This window comes from Brienomyrus brachyistius, chromosome 20 (genome assembly GCF_023856365.1).
Source record: "Brienomyrus brachyistius isolate T26 chromosome 20, BBRACH_0.4, whole genome shotgun sequence".
Lineage (NCBI taxonomy): Eukaryota > Metazoa > Chordata > Actinopteri > Osteoglossiformes > Mormyridae > Brienomyrus > Brienomyrus brachyistius.
The window spans coordinates 6,014,242-6,022,083 of NC_064552.1; positions in this window are offsets into that span (position 1 = coordinate 6,014,242).

Here is a 7,842-nt window from a genome sequence, read left to right on the forward strand (position 1 = left end):
AAATGCTACATTTTTCTTGCTTTGAATGGAGGTATTGAGGGTTGAATTAGGCTGTGATTTGACTGTAGTACCTATGGATGCGGCTCTGCATTTCATCCACAGTAATCAGCGATGAATTCAGCCTGCCTTGAATGGCGGATTTGGGTTTGGAGTCGGTGTCTGAATAAACTATCCGCCATTCACACTTTAAATGCGCCTCTGTACACTCTTCACATCAAGAAGTTGGGATTAAGAGTGAAAAACACGGACTGACGCCTCTGCGGCTGACAAAGTGCGCCCGCTTCCTATTCATATCAATGTTTTAAACGGTTTGTTATCAAACACCTGAAAACGTATTTTTTTATCGTCGGTCTTAAGTGTCGCGAGGATAACTAGTAGTTTGTATATCGACCTTCTATTTTCAAAACCTATGCCAAGTTAACGTTCTTTTTAGCCGAAATACAGCATGCCCCCCAGCCAGGTGTAGCAACTAACTTTAATCTCTATATATCAACCTTCTTATTGATTCGGAAATCACTCATAAATATTAATTTCATAGTGATAGAGTTTCATATGTGTAATACATTTGCAAGGTTAGTTTCATATAAATAATATATACCCGAGAACGATATGTGGAGAGAGGTATCACGTGATAGGAGTGTGGATTCTTATTTGACATCGTTAGTCTGTGACAGACTCTACAGTCGGACGCTCCCTGGGTGTGTGTTTGACAGGAGAGGGTGCATGTGGCAGGCAACGATCTTCCTTCAGCAACAGCTGTCAGCACCGTTTCCATTCATGGGAACCCCAGGCAGATAAATGGAGGGTGTCCTTTGGACCACAGCCCATCACAGGAATGGGCCCAAGTGCATGATGGGAAATGCAAAGGCCCCCTCACCCAGACTGCTGAGCGAAACCAGACACCGAATTCCTTAAGGCAGGAAAAATAAAATTAAAAAGCCCACAGGACATCATGAGCTTTCCTCATCGCTTTGGCTGAAGCAGGTGATGTGTAAACCATCCCATAGCCAAACCCGCACTAAACAGGTGATGTGTGAACCATCCCATAGCCAAACCCGAACGAAACAGCTGATGTGTAAACCATCTCATAGCCAAACCCGCAGATGCACAATGTGCCGTTTAGTTCACAGAAATGTTTGTCCAAATTCCCGCTTTCCTTTCTCTCAGCAGTCAAGTAGCTCTTTACTAAAAGTGCCAGACTTAAGTCACAGATCTGATGGCCTCCAGTCTGCTTCCCTCAGAGGTAAACACATGCTCTGCTATAAGTCATAGACTGTCAGAAAAAATGCTGTTTGTACCATTGGGGTACATTATTGCTGTTTGAACCATTTGGGGTACATTAATGCTGTTTGTACCACTGGGGATACATTAATGCTGTTTATACCACTGGGGATACATTAAAACTGTTTGTACCATTGGGGGTACATTAATGCTGTTTGTACCATTGGGGGTACATTAATGCTGTTTGTACCACTGGGGGTACATTAATGCTGTTTATATGTTTATACCACTGGGGATACATTAAAGCTGTTTGTACCACTGGGGGTACATTAATGCTGTTTGTACCATTGGGGGTACATTAATGCTGTTTGTACCACTGGGGGTACATTAATGCTGTTTGTACCATTGGGGGTACATTAATGCTGTTTGTACCACTGGGGGTACATTAATGCTGTTTGTACCACTGGGGATGCATTAATGCTGGGGGCGTGAAGCTTACCTAGGGCTTACATATGAGCTTCGACTAGCATGCAGAGGAGACGATTTGTTCAAGCTGAAATTTGTTCAAGCTGAACTGAACTTGTGATACGGGGAGGGGGTGGGGGCAGCTCCCTCATGACCTGGTAAGCAGGGTGCTCCCCAGAAGGATGACGCTTGTATTGGGTGGGGATGTCCATCGGGGCTGGTGGGGGGTTACCATTCATCATCACCCCATACGCTGTCAGATAAAAGAGTACAGCCCTCATACGGTTTTGAACTCCAAAGTACAAAACTAAGGTACAACTGGCAGCCTTTTTGAGGGTACAGCCCCAGTGACAAGTAATTGTACCTTCAGAGGTACAAATTCTTACTTTTTTTCCTGACAGTGTATCCTCACCCATGCAGACTGAACTCTCAAGTATTCCTGCTTTTTTCTCCTTTCAGCACTGAGCTGTTACCCTCCATCCCATCCCCTGACCCTCTTTCCACCCACCTTCCCCCACCTTCTCTACAAAGCTCTCTCTCTCCCTCTGTCACTGATTGTCTGTTCGCCTGTCTCTCTTTCTATTTCTCTTTTTCTCCCTCCCTCCCTCCTCTCTCTCTCTCTCTCTCTCTCTCTCTCTCTCTCTCACACACTCCCTGGCTCTCTTTCCCACTTTCCGCTGAGAAGACAGAGGGATGCTGTAGAACAGATGGGGAATGAAGAGAAGAGGAACCTGGTGTTAAAACCCTGGCAACTTAGGACTGGGGGCCCAAATCCCTGCCAGGGGCTTCGCCGTCCAGCAGCAGGAGCAGCGTGCTGGACACAGTCTAATTACATCTAGTTGCCTGCCTCACAGTTCGTTCCAGACCAACTGCACCTGCTTGTACATCTGAATGATTTGCTCCACCCTTTTCCCCGGGCTTGAACCAACAAGCATCAGGCTGCAAAACTGATTCTCTAACTGGGACTGTCCACCAGGACGCCGTCCTGCAGAATCACCCAAGGGTTCCCAGTCTGCTCTAGGATACTAACTTTGTTATTCATTTCATCCAACCTTAATGGGCACAGTGACTCTTATCCCAGGATGGACCTGGCAGAAGGTCGTGGATACCCTGATGTGGGTTTTGTTTTGTTGTGGGTTTGTGTTAATGCACAAATTTTTGATTAATGCACAAATATAAAATCATATCATTTTACCACTGTAAGTTAACTGAGAAAACATATATATATTGTGAGACAGGTCTGGTTTGAATCATTTCGTCATGGTAAATAATGCTAGTGTATGGAGGTGGGGGGTGTCTGTCAGTGTATGGAGGTGGGGGTGTCAGTAAATGGAGGTGGCTGTACGTAAGTCTTTTCATCGCATGTCAGAGGACCTTGACTCGGTGCCACACTGGGTATTTTTTTTTCCACAGCGCTTTCAATACTCGGAATGAACCTTACGAGCCTATCCGCCATGCTGACGCTCCCTGTTTTCGCTGGACAGGATAACTCTCGGAGACATTCCTTAAAAAATAAGGAGACGACGTGCGACGCAGAGGAAAGTCATTATCAAATAGCGCGTATTTAACTGCTGCGTCCTATTAAGAGCGACCATGCGGAAAACCTCTAACCTACTTCGCTCTGTATCTCCCGGGTTCACCTTTCACTGAACTGCCTGCTTTCACCCCCCAGCCCCTCTCCTTCCCCCGCCCCATCACCAACAAATAAGGGCTTCCCCTCTCCGGTCAATAGACACAATGAAGCGTCTATACAATTGGAGTTCAAAACCCAATTCGATCATGACGGCTGTGAGGAGATGCTCAGTATGAATAAGGAAAATTGAAACCAACGTACCCGCAAAGAGAAATGTAGCACTTTTTACTATTTAATCTTTTTTTTCCCTCGGTTCATAGTAACAGATCTTTGTGATTGCATGTAAATGCTTTATGGTGCGACGTAAAAAGTCCTTTAATTGAGGTTCGTCGCCGCACGCCCAAACTCAGACACGTCTCAGAATTATACAACTATGGGGCGTTTCATCAAAAGTGTCCCGTCTATTGGTGTGCGGAAAGCAAAATGTTCCTTATAACCAAGAATAATAATTAACATATAGTAAACATACTCTACAAATTAATTTCAATATAATTAAATAACGAAGACGAAAAACAGCACCAACGAGATAGTTTTCGAGTTTAGCATGCGCGGAAAAGCTTGAAGATGAGATTAAAGAGGAAAACATTTAAACAAATCTGTAAAAATGCTTTCTAAAAATAAGAAATGGTCATACATCTGTTTAACACACCAAATGCAATATAAATTTTGTAAATATGGAACGCGACAGAACTCAGTTTAAACATAAATCCCGCAGAAAGGATGACATCACTAGCCCGATATAAGATAACAGGCGGATGCCTCAATCCTGTAGGCGTACTGCTATACTGGCGGCGATCAAATCAATCACCCACATCCATCCAGGGCAATTTATCCGTTAATCAGTGTTGGCCGCCTATCTGGTGATATGTGGGTATTGGTTTGGGGACAAACTTGCGAGCACAATACAAAACCAATCTTCAGAGTGATTCCTATTTTCAGATGCTCATTTGTCGCGAACGTCACCATGGAGAAATCTAAACGCGTCGAAGTCCATGAATGTTATATGAAATCAAGGTCTCTTATGTGTGAGACGCCAGGCCTAACCCTATGGTCATATTTTATAAGGATATCAGTTTGGAGGAAAAAAATGGATCCTGAAACAATATTTGCAATTTAGTTTGGGGCATGTTTTCCTCCCACGAACATATTTCCTTTCGTGGGAACATTCTCTTGGGATATTTTTATTTCACATTTATACTGTTGAATAGGTTTAAATCCTGCTGGCAGCAAAAATCTTACTTTTGGATTTATCCCATTTAGGTCACTATTTGAAGTATTTGAAATATGTGCCCGGAATGTTTTAAAAAAAAATCTTTTATAATAGTTAGTGTTTACGTGTGAATGAGCTCCCCGGTATAAGGCGGTATTTCACTTCTATGCTTTAATGTATGGCTTGATGGAATAGCGGAAAGCGGAACGGCCTCTGACGGGAAGTGGGAAATCCGCACTGACGCCGCGCCGCCAGCCTGAAAGCGCCTCCTGCCTCCCGCGTTTGGCCGCATTAGCGCCGTCTCCTTAAACGGGATAGGAAGAGGGAATCCGGGGTGTCCGTTGCACCTGCAAAATGCGAAGAATTTGAGTGATTCTGAGTGCGACTCTTGCGGCTTTTGTGTGGGAGGCTGGCCCAGTGGTCACTATGGTAGTGAATAATAGGGCTGTTACGTCATCCTGTGAACTTTGCCAGGGGGCGCAACAATTCCTGGATTTATTACAGATCTTTTTTTTTTTTTTTAGATTTCCAGGCTTGGTTATTCGGTCAGTCGGTAGACGGGATGCCGAAAAGCGCGCAAATCCTTGGGCGCCAGACTGCGCCAACTCCCGTTAGCCGTAATTTGTCCTGTTCGCCCTTGAATCAAATTCGGAAAATTTGAATACATTTCGGAAAACAGAAAATGAGACGCCACCACGCTGCGGGCTGGGTGGTAATAATTACGCTGTGCATTCAATTACCCGGCGGAGAATGGGAGGTGGGGGCTTGGGGGGGGGGGGGGGGCAGTGGGAGGGGCAGGTTGGATCCTAAAATTTCTGGACAATAACATTGCTGGTTGTTATAGGGTGGGCTGCTGCTGCACCTCTGATAGGTAGGTTCAAAAAGAGATCATTGGTTTGAAGCAGCTTGTGTGTATGTGTGTGTGTGTGTGTGTGTGTGTGTGTGGGGGGGGGGCAGCAGTGGAAGTGTGTTTCTCTTCAGATGAAGGTTGCACCTGTTCCACTGCAGCCAGCTGCTTGGAGGCCGACATGCGTTGTGTAAGTAGCGGGAGAGAGACTCGTGTGACAAACGCATCCACCATTCACCATCTACAGGTCAGGCCACTGACGCCCGCGAAGAGAAATCCAGGTTCCTTGGGAAGCTAATTGAAAAAAAAACGCCGGCTTATATGCTCACTATAAAGACGTCAGCGGGCTCAGACTGCACGGGAGCCTGAGAGGTACGGATCTCAGCAAGGCTGACCTTGAGCCCGTTTATACAAAAGAGAAGGTTTGCTGAATGGTTAGCATGTTGCAATGTGTCCAATGGCATTTTACGGTGGACGTGCGACTTAACAGCTAACGGAGGAGCTCATCTCTCCATTTCAGAAAAAATGATTTTTCACGCTGTGAACATCCCCTCGATCTCTGGTCCCTCCTGGTACCAGTGTGAGAATTATGGTGTCTGCGTAACTCAAACCGGCTACAACTGTGCCTTCATCTGGACTGGTCTGATCATCCAAACGAGTCCTGAAGACCAAAGCCTACATTGGGGTAAATCCAAAAGGTGGGCGTAGAAATCGCATGTAGGACAGAGTGCCACCTCCATGCCACCTCATCCATGGTAATTATGTTTGTAGATCATATCGCTGACTGACTGCGCAGCTAATGAACCAACACTTTTAATGTTGAGCAGATTCTGGACAGGTGAACAAAAATAGGCAGAAGACCTTTTTTCACAGCCCCAGAAGACAGGTGCGTGTCTCAGGGGTGCAGGGTAACAGCGATGGTGGAATGGCAATATCACAGCCCTAGCCAGGAGAGAAACAAAGATTTGCATTTCAGGTGGGCGGGATTACCATGTGTTGTCATTTCCTTTGACCCTCATGGCTACTTCATTTAATCAAGTGAAACCGGCTGCTGAAGCACAGGATAACACCCCCTCCCCCCCCCCACCCCACCCCCCTTTCGCTGCTCTCTTCAATTCCCAGATATAAGCTGGTGAGTAACAAATTAGTATGAACTATACGAAATGGCAAAATGCAATTTACTCTTTTTAGTGGAAATGCTTTTAAACGTTAGAGGGTGATGGGCAAACTCCCCAGCAGGAATGTGTGGTGTGTGTGTGTGTTGGGGGGTATGATTGAAAACGCCCCACTTCTGAGCCCTAAATGACGCTTTTCAAATCACGGTCAGCCAATTTTACTGAGTCCCTGTTTTCGATCTCAGACAATCACACAAATATTACTGAGGGAGACCAACCAAGCCCCCCTCCCCCCCAACCCAAACATGCAGACTTCAAAAAGTCTCTGCATGGTGCTGTCCTTGAGCAGCGAGAAACTGTTAAATTATAGGTGGATAATGGCACACGAAGTGAAAGCGTCACACCCTCCAGTACTTACATGAGCCCAACATATAGGACCGTGAAGCAGAGGTGGTCCGGAAAGTACAAATCCAGACCAAGGTTTTGTTTTCAACCAATCAGTTGAGGACAGAGAGTCATATTTACAGAGTACTCACTGTGTCCGAGTACTCAACTGGTTGGTTGAAATGAAACCTTTGTCTGGATTTGGACTTCACTTTGGAACTGAACTCTCACCTTCTGCCATGAAAAGAACGTATTTGAGAAACAAAGTACTGCTCTCTGGCTGCGAGTCCTGTGGCTCAGCTTCAGATTCATGCCAGCCCGCCAGCTTCGAAGTTTGCAGGCCAGGCCCCGTTTCCAGGCTGACATGAGACACTTGACTCTTCACACCTTGATCCCTTTGAGCCCCATCGTGACTCGAGTTTAAGCTTTGGGGCAATCAGCCCCTAACGAGTCTGGTTCACAACAAGGTCAAGGATGATCGAGACACAGCCCCCCCCTCGACCATCCCCCCCCAAGCCCAAACCCGCCCCCGAACACTCTTCTATCACCGAAGTCTCCCCCCACTGTAAACGGCCATAAATGAAGCCTGCTATGCTAACTTCTCCTGCTTCCGTTTGCTGTCTGTCTGAAGCAGCGTAGCTATATTGATGAAAAACAGTGAAAATATTTGCTATAAAATGATTGCTAGGCTATGAGTGATCCGTGCTTTGCCACCAAGGCGTCTTACCTGCGATAATTAGCATGAATATTAATGAAGCAGCGCTTCATGTTTGCATCTCATCGGCACTCCCAGACTAGCACTGCCGCATGTCGGGATTCGCAATTCTATCCTGCATGCGTTCGTCTCTGTTTACGATTCTTGCTCCGCCACACCTCTCCGTGCGTCATGTCTGTGTTTGGACGGGACCCGTGTGAGTGACGACCTGGGGAATCTAAGACCCCCCCCCCCCCCCCCCCCCAGAAAAAT